General features: G+C 55.9%; 2 non-coding genes and 3 pseudogenes across 2 annotated transcripts; all 5 read right to left on the bottom strand.

The window, feature by feature from the left end:
- Positions 1 to 1,055: 1,055 nt before the first annotated feature.
- On the bottom strand, positions 1,056 to 1,174 carry LOC123630047 (annotated as a pseudogene).
- Positions 1,175 to 4,661: 3,487 nt separating this feature from the next.
- Positions 4,662 to 4,780, bottom strand: LOC123630064. The gene has a single exon (XR_006732575.1). It is a non-coding gene; the product is annotated as a 5S ribosomal RNA (ribosomal RNA).
- A 1,195-nt stretch (positions 4,781 to 5,975) lies between these two features.
- Positions 5,976 to 6,094, bottom strand: LOC123630046 (annotated as a pseudogene).
- A 3,423-nt stretch (positions 6,095 to 9,517) lies between these two features.
- LOC123630063 lies at positions 9,518 to 9,636 on the bottom strand. The gene has a single exon (XR_006732574.1). It is a non-coding gene; the product is annotated as a 5S ribosomal RNA (ribosomal RNA).
- A 1,194-nt stretch (positions 9,637 to 10,830) lies between these two features.
- On the bottom strand, positions 10,831 to 10,949 carry LOC123630111 (annotated as a pseudogene).
- Between the last annotated feature and the right edge of the window lie 1,177 nt (positions 10,950 to 12,126).

Genomic DNA, 12,126 nt, shown 5'->3' with positions numbered 1-12,126 from the left:
GCCTGACGGGTCTCGCGCGCGCACCCCCCCACCCCCACCCAAACCACGGACGCACCGCCGTCCCACACCCCGAGGAGCAGACCCACGGGCACGCGCGCAGGGACAGGCTTCCACGCGTGGGGGCGGAGGGCCGGAGCCGGAGAGTGCGCGAGAGAGGGCCCTCCGCCGGCCCACGCGAGGGCACGGTGGGGAGGGGCTTTGGGGCGGGGCCGGGAGGAGGAGGCAGGGCCGCGCCTGCCGCTGGTCCGTCACCCGGAGGTCCTGAAGATCTGCAGTGTCCCCCCCCCACCCCGCCACCCCACCCCCGTCTGGGGAGGACCGTTCTGCCCCGATTCCCCTCAGGGCCTGCGTGTGGCAGCAGCCCCCGCGCGGGGGCGGGGGGCTGCGCGGGGGGCCGGAGCCGGCTATCCTGTGGCCCGGTGGGGTGGGGTTTGGGGTGTGTAGCCAGGGGTCCAGGGGCCGGTGGGTGGTTTGGGTTTGGGTGCGTGCGCTCCGTGTGCTGTTGTGTGTCCTCTCTGCCCAGGGGGCCAGCGACTCGCCCTGTGCGGCGCGCCGGTGTGTCTCTCGGAGCCCCGTCGGCGGCGAGGAGCCCGCCCGGCGTGAGGCCCGGGCCCGAGGCCCGGGTGTGCGGCGGAGAGAAAGTGCACGGTGGGCCGGGTGTCCGGGGGCCCAGGACACGGTTTGCCGCCCTGGGCTGTCCCGCGCCGGGTGTACGCGATGTCCCGGAGTGCGGGGCGGCGGGTGCGGGGTCCGGGGGAGAGGAGACCCGGCGGCACTTAGGGATCCCGCCGCCCGGCCCCGGCCCGGTGTGGGGCCCAGGGTTGGGGCTCCGCTGCCGGCCCAACGGAACGCCTGGGACGCTCTGCCGCTGCCGCCACCTGGCGGTGGTGCTGCAGCGGGGGAGAGGGGAGGAAGCCCCGGGCGGGGGGCAGCGGGTCGCGCCGAGGGGGGGGAGGGGCCGGGGCCCGAGGGCGAAAGTGGGGGCGGGCGCAGAAGGCGAGGGGGGGCCCCCCCACCCCCGACCCCCCGGCGGGCGGGACAAAAGAAGAAGCAAAAGCCTACAGCACCCGGTATTCCCAGGCGGTCTCCCATCCAAGTACTAACCGGGCCCGACCCTGCTTAGCTTCCCAGACCAGACGAGATCGGGCACGTTCAGGGTGCTATGGCCCTAGACGGCAGCGGCCGTCCCCGGACGCCTCGAGAGGCCCAGCTGCTACGCGGCCCTCCCGGCCCAGCGCCCCCCACCCGACCCCGCGCCCTCCTGCTGCCCAGTAGCCTTCAGAGCCTCGCTCTCTAGCTGCTACATACACACCAAACACTCAACACTTTGCCACAAACACATACACCTATGACAACAAAAATCAAGCACTCAATAGCACATCTATTCAAAGCACGGAGGACACAAACGGGAGGACAACGTGTGACTTGTCAGATTCTACAGACGTCAGGAGCCCACATGAAGGCTCAGGGAAATATTCCAAAGGAGTGTGACGTGGCTCACAGCTCCTTGGACATGAGCAGACTGGCTTCGGCGGACGGCAGCTCTTACATTTTCACAGTGGAGCAGCCGGAAAAGTAGAAAGTTCCTTCCTCGCCTTTCCTACTTCATGCAGTGGGAACCAGTCCACGGTTCTATGGTGCATGGCTACGATTATTCTGTGGGATCCTGCAAAGAAGAAATGCTGTTGGCGTCTTTGGGGACTGGGAATCTGGGTGTGAGAGGAAGAGGTGAAATCGATCAAGTCATGTAAAAAAACTCTCAGTTCTCAGTTTGAACTTGGATTATCAGTGGAAACTCAATGTGTTTTCCTGTATTTTTTTTTCTTTTCTTCCTTTATTTTTTTTTTCCCCCATGGAAAGTGCCGAGACATAGGTGCGAACTCAACAGTAGGGCATTTCACCAGCATCTAGATCGTGGTCTCTGCCAACCATCGTTACTAAACGGTCCTAAGACTTACTGGAGACATAGGCTGACTTGAAGTCTGGGGCGGGAAACGGACGCTTCTTATCCTGGGAAGCGTGGATGCTATGATATCCAACAGGACGAGGGTCACGTCAAAAGACACAGGAACCAGAATGAGTAGACTCCCGATTGCCAGACAACGGGACGAGGGTCACGTCAAAAGACACAGGAACCAGAATGAGTAGACTCCCGATTGCCAGACACCGGACGGTTTGATCGCCAGTAAGTCTAATAATTGCAAGATATTGAAACACATTAAATACGTTTAAATCCGCGATGAAACCCCTCACAATGCAAAAATAACTCGGGTCACTGCGGACAGCGGTAGGAAACAAAGGGAAACGGTGACAACCGGGGCTGCCCCCGACTAGTCGCGATGTATGGACACTCTTTCAAAAGACATCTCAACCCCTCACAAGGTATGGACTGTATTTGGACTCGATTCAAAGAAACTGGAATGAGCGTGTGTGTCTCAGGGAAACGCAAACATTGAGTACTTGCTGTTATCTCTAACACGGTGAAATTTTTACATGGAATAATGTGGCTGTGAGTACACTGAAAGAGGGAAGAAAGCCTCTACCTTTGATAGAAACATATTGACTTTTTATCGATGGAGGGATATTATTAAGGGGATCATGAACTTAAGGTAGGAGGGGTATAAAGGAAACAAGATCTGGCCAGGGGTTGGTGATTTCTTGAGTCAGAGGAGTGCGAGAGTATTCTACTATTCTTTCCGATTTTGCTTCTATTTCAAATTTTCCATAATGAAACGTTTCCAAGGATACCATGAACAGGGTCAAAAACAAGCTGCAAACAGGACAAGGTATCTGTTGCACATATAATTGGCAAAATATTACTGTTACAGGATATCTACGTTTAATATGCTTAATACGCCTTTGGCCCCGTGTCCTCATTATTAGTCAAGGAAATACAGAATAAAAAATGAAGCCAGATATAGTTTCAAACTCACCAGATTGAGGAAACTTAAGAAACTGATCACTGTGTTGGCTTTGAGGAAAACTCTTGCACACACCCTGCTGATATGGGAGGCGAAATTATAGAACCATTTGGAAAGCAATGTAGCATAAATGGATATGAATAAACGCTGGCATAATTCAGGAGCAAGCATATTCTCTGAGTAGCACGTACCAGAGAGAAGATAGGGCACATGTGACCAGGAAGCATCTAGGGTAATCCTCACGGGAGCCCCTTGTACACGGACCTAGTCAAAGATCGCATAAAGATACTTCGACTGATTCGTGCAGTGCCATTCTCTAGCAGCGCTGATGAACTGCAGCTTCCTGTGTAAGCGAGGAGTATTCTCCAAACAGAAGGTTTCCCCTGGCACACAAGTTGCCCAGAAGGAATCCAGAATGGTTCCACATGTATTCTATAAACTGTGAAATTAACAAACTACCTCAATGAGATAGTCCTATAACAGAGAGCAAAAACTTTCAAAGGAAAAGCAAGGAAAAGGATGACAGTCGAGATGGGATTTGTTTGGGAGAAGCGTTTTTGTGGTTCCACGCCTTGAGACAAAGATACACAGCGGCTTCCCACATATGCATCAACTCCCATTTTTATAAGGTGAGTGGTGGGGTTTTGGTACGGTTAATTCGATTTAATATAATAGTCATAATGATAATCATGATCATGATCATCATTCTTTAACATATCCCTTTCCCAAATTAAAAGAAAAAGAGAAAGAAGCAGATTGTAAGTTTCTAGTTATAAACCCTGTTTAAATGGGATTATTTATTAATGTGGGGGAAATGATTAGTTTGGGGACTCTGTGTCCGTCTATCGAGGACTACGGGGTAGCCTCTCCATCGATTGGAGCCATCATGTACGTTTTTGCTAAGTTTTCCATCTAAGTTGGCACCTTTGCCCCGTAGGTGCTGTGTGGATTTTCTGTGACTTTGAATGTTATCCTTTTCAAGAATTGCATTCATTATTGTGTATTTGCGAGGAAATAAGAAATATCGAAACTATCGATCGAATGTTGATTTCATCTAGAGCTATCTTGCTGGACTCACCTAGGATTTCTACAGGTCTCCCGCGCATAGGGGCAAACATTCTCTTTTGAGAACCGTAGGAGGTGAGGAAAATGAAGAAAGGTGATTTTCCTTTCCCATATATTGTTAGTGTTTTCCCTTGTTGTAGTATGTTTTTGGAGCATCTCTTGCAGTATCGAACAGAAGGATTTCCTATCGACACCCTGGTCTTGCTCGTGACTGTCCAAAGAATGCTTCTACTTCTTAATCCTTCAGAATATGTTCTAAAGATTTAGACGTTTGAAAAGTGTTTCTAGATGTCTTCGCCTCTGGATTCCTGAATTATGTTACCGTGAACGAATAGCCAGCTGTTTAGATTCTCTTCTTCTGCATATGTGGATAGGGTCCAATTTTTCCTGTCCTAGGGTGGTAACGTGGTCATCTCCTTGGACAACTTTAGACTGTGTCCTGAATTCAGAGCCGGTCGGTCAGAAGTTCCGGAGGCCCGGACCTGCGGCAGGTGTGTGAGGGGCGACAGCCTCGGGGACTGAGCCTCCACATCTCCAATCTGACCCTGTCTCCAGGGGCCACGGGGCAGGGTCCGGGCCGGCCGGGGGCGGAGCCGGGCCGGGCGCGGAGGGCGAAGGCCCCCCCCTCCCCTTCCCAGCCCAGGGGGGCGGGACAGAAAAAGAAGCAGAGCAAAAAGCCTACGGCACCCGGGATTCCCAGGCGGTCTCCCATCCAAGTACTAACCGGGCCCGACCCTGCTTAGCTTCCGAGGTGAGACGAGATCGGGCGCGTTCAGGGCGGTCTGGCCGTAGACGAGGGCGGCCGCCCCCGGACGCCTCAAGAGGCCGATCTGCTGCGACGCGTCCCTCCCTGCGCAGTCGGGTCCCTCCCGCCGCCCTGGCCCTTCGCTAGCCCACCTGCCCTTATCGGGGTGGGGGTGGGGGGCCAGGCGGAGCCTGACGGGTCTCGCGCGCGCACCCCCCCACCCCCACCCAAACCACGGACGCACCGCCGTCCCACACCCCGAGGAGCAGACCCACGGGCACGCGCGCAGGGACAGGCTTCCACGCGTGGGGGCGGAGGGCCGGAGCCGGAGAGTGCGCGAGAGAGGGCCCTCCGCCGGCCCACGCGAGGGCACGGTGGGGAGGGGCTTTGGGGCGGGGCCGGGAGGAGGAGGCAGGGCCGCGCCTGCCGCTGGTCCGTCACCCGGAGGTCCTGAAGATCTGCAGTGTCCCCCCCCCCACCCCGCCACCCCACCCCCGTCTGGGGAGGACCGTTCTGCCCCGATTCCCCTCAGGGCCTGCGTGTGGCAGCAGCCCCCGCGCGGGGGCGGGGGGCTGCGCGGGGGGCCGGAGCCGGCTATCCTGTGGCCCGGTGGGGTGGGGTTTGGGGTGTGTAGCCAGGGGTCCAGGGGCCGGTGGGTGGTTTGGGTTTGGGTGCGTGCGCTCCGTGTGCTGTTGTGTGTCCTCTCTGCCCAGGGGGCCAGCGACTCGCCCTGTGCGGCGCGCCGGTGTGTCTCTCGGAGCCCCGTCGGCGGCGAGGAGCCCGCCCGGCGTGAGGCCCGGGCCCGAGGCCCGGGTGTGCGGCGGAGAGAAAGTGCACGGTGGGCCGGGTGTCCGGGGGCCCAGGACACGGTTTGCCGCCCTGGGCTGTCCCGCGCCGGGTGTACGCGATGTCCCGGAGTGCGGGGCGGCGGGTGCGGGGTCCGGGGGAGAGGAGACCCGGCGGCACTTAGGGATCCCGCCGCCCGGCCCCGGCCCGGTGTGGGGCCCAGGGTTGGGGCTCCGCTGCCGGCCCAACGGAACGCCTGGGACGCTCTGCCGCTGCCGCCACCTGGCGGTGGTGCTGCAGCGGGGGAGAGGGGAGGAAGCCCCGGGCGGGGGCAGCGGGTCGCGCCGAGGGGGGGGAGGGGCCGGGGCCCGAGGGCGAAAGTGGGGGCGGGCGCAGAAGGCGAGGGGGGGCCCCCCCACCCCCGACCCCCCGGCGGGCGGGACAAAAGAAGAAGCAAAAGCCTACAGCACCCGGTATTCCCAGGCGGTCTCCCATCCAAGTACTAACCGGGCCCGACCCTGCTTAGCTTCCCAGACCAGACGAGATCGGGCACGTTCAGGGTGCTATGGCCCTAGACGGCAGCGGCCGTCCCCGGACGCCTCGAGAGGCCCAGCTGCTACGCGGCCCTCCCGGCCCAGCGCCCCCCACCCGACCCCGCGCCCTCCTGCTGCCCAGTAGCCTTCAGAGCCTCGCTCTCTAGCTGCTACATACACACCAAACACTCAACACTTTGCCACAAACACATACACCTATGACAACAAAAATCAAGCACTCAATAGCACATCTATTCAAAGCACGGAGGACACAAACGGGAGGACAACGTGTGACTTGTCAGATTCTACAGACGTCAGGAGCCCACATGAAGGCTCAGGGAAATATTCCAAAGGAGTGTGACGTGGCTCACAGCTCCTTGGACATGAGCAGACTGGCTTCGGCGGACGGCAGCTCTTACATTTTCACAGTGGAGCAGCCGGAAAAGTAGAAAGTTCCTTCCTCGCCTTTCCTACTTCATGCAGTGGGAACCAGTCCACGGTTCTATGGTGCATGGCTACGATTATTCTGTGGGATCCTGCAAAGAAGAAATGCTGTTGGCGTCTTTGGGGACTGGGAATCTGGGTGTGAGAGGAAGAGGTGAAATCGATCAAGTCATGTAAAAAAACTCTCAGTTCTCAGTTTGAACTTGGATTATCAGTGGAAACTCAATGTGTTTTCCTGTATTTTTTTTTCTTTTCTTCCTTTATTTTTTTTTTCCCCCATGGAAAGTGCCGAGACATAGGTGCGAACTCAACAGTAGGGCATTTCACCAGCATCTAGATCGTGGTCTCTGCCAACCATCGTTACTAAACGGTCCTAAGACTTACTGGAGACATAGGCTGACTTGAAGTCTGGGGCGGGAAACGGACGCTTCTTATCCTGGGAAGCGTGGATGCTATGATATCCAACAGGACGAGGGTCACGTCAAAAGACACAGGAACCAGAATGAGTAGACTCCCGATTGCCAGACACCGGACGGTTTGATCGCCAGTAAGTCTAATAATTGCAAGATATTGAAACACATTAAATACGTTTAAATCCGCGATGAAACCCCTCACAATGCAAAAATAACTCGGGTCACTGCGGACAGCGGTAGGAAACAAAGGGAAACGGTGACAACCGGGGCTGCCCCCGACTAGTCGCGATGTATGGACACTCTTTCAAAAGACATCTCAACCCCTCACAAGGTATGGACTGTATTTGGACTCGATTCAAAGAAACTGGAATGAGCGTGTGTGTCTCAGGGAAACGCAAACATTGAGTACTTGCTGTTATCTCTAACACGGTGAAATTTTTACATGGAATAATGTGGCTGTGAGTACACTGAAAGAGGGAAGAAAGCCTCTACCTTTGATAGAAACATATTGACTTTTTATCGATGGAGGGATATTATTAAGGGGATCATGAACTTAAGGTAGGAGGGGTATAAAGGAAACAAGATCTGGCCAGGGGTTGGTGATTTCTTGAGTCAGAGGAGTGCGAGAGTATTCTACTATTCTTTCCGATTTTGCTTCTATTTCAAATTTTCCATAATGAAACGTTTCCAAGGATACCATGAACAGGGTCAAAAACAAGCTGCAAACAGGACAAGGTATCTGTTGCACATATAATTGGCAAAATATTACTGTTACAGGATATCTACGTTTAATATGCTTAATACGCCTTTGGCCCCGTGTCCTCATTATTAGTCAAGGAAATACAGAATAAAAAATGAAGCCAGATATAGTTTCAAACTCACCAGATTGAGGAAACTTAAGAAACTGATCACTGTGTTGGCTTTGAGGAAAACTCTTGCACACACCCTGCTGATATGGGAGGCGAAATTATAGAACCATTTGGAAAGCAATGTAGCATAAATGGATATGAATAAATGCTGGCATAATTCAGGAGCAAGCATATTCTCTGAGTAGCACGTACCAGAGAGAAGATAGGGCACATGTGACCAGGAAGCATCTAGGGTAATCCTCACGGGAGCCCCTTGTACACGGACCTAGTCAAAGATCGCATAAAGATACTTCGACTGATTCGTGCAGTGCCATTCTCTAGCAGCGCTGATGAACTGCAGCTTCCTGTGTAAGCGAGGAGTATTCTCCAAACAGAAGGTTTCCCCTGGCACACAAGTTGCCCAGAAGGAATCCAGAATGGTTCCACATGTATTCTATAAACTGTGAAATTAACAAACTACCTCAATGAGATAGTCCTATAACAGAGAGCAAAAACTTTCAAAGGAAAAGCAAGGAAAAGGATGACAGTCGAGATGGGATTTGTTTGGGAGAAGCGTTTTTGTGGTTCCACGCCTTGAGACAAAGATACACAGCGGCTTCCCACATATGCATCAACTCCCATTTTTATAAGGTGAGTGGTGGGGTTTTGGTACGGTTAATTCGATTTAATATAATAGTCATAATGATAATCATGATCATGATCATCATTCTTTAACATATCCCTTTCCCAAATTAAAAGAAAAAGAGAAAGAAGCAGATTGTAAGTTTCTAGTTATAAACCCTGTTTAAATGGGATTATTTATTAATGTGGGGGAAATGATTAGTTTGGGGACTCTGTGTCCGTCTATCGAGGACTACGGGGTAGCCTCTCCATCGATTGGAGCCATCATGTACGTTTTTGCTAAGTTTTCCATCTAAGTTGGCACCTTTGCCCCGTAGGTGCTGTGTGGATTTTCTGTGACTTTGAATGTTATCCTTTTCAAGAATTGCATTCATTATTGTGTATTTGCGAGGAAATAAGAAATATCGAAACTATCGATCGAATGTTGATTTCATCTAGAGCTATCTTGCTGGACTCACCTAGGATTTCTACAGGTCTCCCGCGCATAGGGGCAAACATTCTCTTTTGAGAACCGTAGGAGGTGAGGAAAATGAAGAAAGGTGATTTTCCTTTCCCATATATTGTTAGTGTTTTCCCTTGTTGTAGTATGTTTTTGGAGCATCTCTTGCAGTATCGAACAGAAGGATTTCCTATCGACACCCTGGTCTTGCTCGTGACTGTCCAAAGAATGCTTCTACTTCTTAATCCTTCAGAATATGTTCTAAAGATTTAGACGTTTGAAAAGTGTTTCTAGATGTCTTCGCCTCTGGATTCCTGAATTATGTTACTGTGAACGAATAGCCAGCTGTTTAGATTCTCTTCTTCTGCATATGTGGATAGGGTCCAATTTTTCCTGTCCTAGGGTGGTAACGTGGTCATCTCCTTGGACAACTTTAGACTGTGTCCTGAATTCAGAGCCGGTCGGTCAGAAGTTCCGGAGGCCCGGACCTGCGGCAGGTGTGTGAGGGGCGACAGCCTCGGGGACTGAGCCTCCACATCTCCAATCTGACCCTGTCTCCAGGGGCCACGGGGCAGGGTCCGGGCCGGCCGGGGGCGGAGCCGGGCCGGGCGCGGAGGGCGAAGGCCCCCCCCTCCCCTTCCCAGCCCAGGGGGGCGGGACAGAAAAAGAAGCAGAGCAAAAAGCCTACGGCACCCGGGATTCCCAGGCGGTCTCCCATCCAAGTACTAACCGGGCCCGACCCTGCTTAGCTTCCGAGGTGAGACGAGATCGGGCGCGTTCAGGGCGGTCTGGCCGTAGACGAGGGCGGCCGCCCCCGGACGCCTCAAGAGGCCGATCTGCTGCGACGCGTCCCTCCCTGCGCAGTCGGGTCCCTCCCGCCGCCCTGGCCCTTCGCTAGCCCACCTGCCCTTATCGGGGTGGGGGTGGGGGGCCAGGCGGAGCCTGACGGGTCTCGCGCGCGCACCCCCCCACCCCCACCCAAACCACGGACGCACCGCCGTCCCACACCCCGAGGAGCAGACCCACGGGCACGCGCGCAGGGACAGGCTTCCACGCGTGGGGGCGGAGGGCCGGAGCCGGAGAGTGCGCGAGAGAGGGCCCTCCGCCGGCCCACGCGAGGGCACGGTGGGGAGGGGCTTTGGGGCGGGGCCGGGAGGAGGAGGCAGGGCCGCGCCTGCCGCTGGTCCGTCACCCGGAGGTCCTGAAGATCTGCAGTGTCCCCCCCCCACCCCGCCACCCCACCCCCGTCTGGGGAGGACCGTTCTGCCCCGATTCCCCTCAGGGCCTGCGTGTGGCAGCAGCCCCCGCGCGGGGGCGGGGGGCTGCGCGGGGGGCCGGAGCCGGCTATCCTGTGGCCCGGTGGGGTGGGGTTTGGGGTGTGTAGCCAGGGGTCCAGGGGCCGGTGGGTGGTTTGGGTTTGGGTGCGTGCGCTCCGTGTGCTGTTGTGTGTCCTCTCTGCCCAGGGGGCCAGCGACTCGCCCTGTGCGGCGCGCCGGTGTGTCTCTCGGAGCCCCGTCGGCGGCGAGGAGCCCGCCCGGCGTGAGGCCCGGGCCCGAGGCCCGGGTGTGCGGCGGAGAGAAAGTGCACGGTGGGCCGGGTGTCCGGGGGCCCAGGACACGGTTTGCCGCCCTGGGCTGTCCCGCGCCGGGTGTACGCGATGTCCCGGAGTGCGGGGCGGCGGGTGCGGGGTCCGGGGGAGAGGAGACCCGGCGGCACTTAGGGATCCCGCCGCCCGGCCCCGGCCCGGTGTGGGGCCCAGGGTTGGGGCTCCGCTGCCGGCCCAACGGAACGCCTGGGACGCTCTGCCGCTGCCGCCACCTGGCGGTGGTGCTGCAGCGGGGGAGAGGGGAGGAAGCCCCGGGCGGGGGCAGCGGGTCGCGCCGAGGGGGGGGAGGGGCCGGGGCCCGAGGGCGAAAGTGGGGGCGGGCGCAGAAGGCGAGGGGGGGCCCCCCCACCCCCGACCCCCCGGCGGGCGGGACAAAAGAAGAAGCAAAAGCCTACAGCACCCGGTATTCCCAGGCGGTCTCCCATCCAAGTACTAACCGGGCCCGACCCTGCTTAGCTTCCCAGACCAGACGAGATCGGGCACGTTCAGGGTGCTATGGCCCTAGACGGCAGCGGCCGTCCCCGGACGCCTCGAGAGGCCCAGCTGCTACGCGGCCCTCCCGGCCCAGCGCCCCCCACCCGACCCCGCGCCCTCCTGCTGCCCAGTAGCCTTCAGAGCCTCGCTCTCTAGCTGCTACATACACACCAAACACTCAACACTTTGCCACAAACACATACACCTATGACAACAAAAATCAAGCACTCAATAGCACATCTATTCAAAGCACGGAGGACACAAACGGGAGGACAACGTGTGACTTGTCAGATTCTACAGACGTCAGGAGCCCACATGAAGGCTCAGGGAAATATTCCAAAGGAGTGTGACGTGGCTCACAGCTCCTTGGACATGAGCAGACTGGCTTCGGCGGACGGCAGCTCTTACATTTTCACAGTGGAGCAGCCGGAAAAGTAGAAAGTTCCTTCCTCGCCTTTCCTACTTCATGCAGTAGGAACCAGTCCACGGTTCTATGGTGCATGGCTACGATTATTCTGTGGGATCCTGCAAAGAAGAAATGCTGTTGGTGTCTTTGGGGACTGGGAATCTGGGTGTGAGAGGAAGAGGTGAAATCGGTAAAGTAATGTAAAAAAACTCTCAGTTCTCAGTTTGAACTTGGATTATCAGTGTAAACTCAATGTGTTTTCCTGTAATTTTTTTTTCTTTTCTTTCTCTCTTTCTTTCTTTCTTTTTTTTTTTTTTTTAAGTTTTTCCACGGAAAGTGCTGAGACATAGGTGCGAACTCGACACTAGTGCATTTCACCAGCATCTAGATTGTGGTCTCCGCCAACCATCGTTATTAAACGGTCCTAAGACTTACTGGAGACATACGCTGACTTGAGGTCTGGGGCGGGAAACGCACGCTTCTCATACTGGGAAGCACGGATGCTACCATATCCAACAGGACGAGGGTCACGTCAAAAGACACAGGAACCAGAATGAGTAGACTCCCGTTTGCCAAACACAGGACGGTTTGATCGCCAGCAAGTCTAATAATTGCAAGATATTGAAACACGTTCAATACGTTTAAATCCACGATGAAACCCCTCACAATGCAAAAATAGCTCGGGTCACTGCGGACAGCGGTAGGAAACAAAGGGAAATGGTGACAACCGGGGCTGCCCCCGACTAGTCGCGATGTATGGACACTCTTTCAAAAGACATCTCAACCCCTCACAAGGTATGGACT

Source organism: Lemur catta, unplaced genomic scaffold (assembly GCF_020740605.2).
Source record: "Lemur catta isolate mLemCat1 unplaced genomic scaffold, mLemCat1.pri scaffold_91_ctg1, whole genome shotgun sequence".
Lineage (NCBI taxonomy): Eukaryota > Metazoa > Chordata > Mammalia > Primates > Lemuridae > Lemur > Lemur catta.
This window is presented reverse-complemented; position numbering and strand designations above follow the sequence as displayed.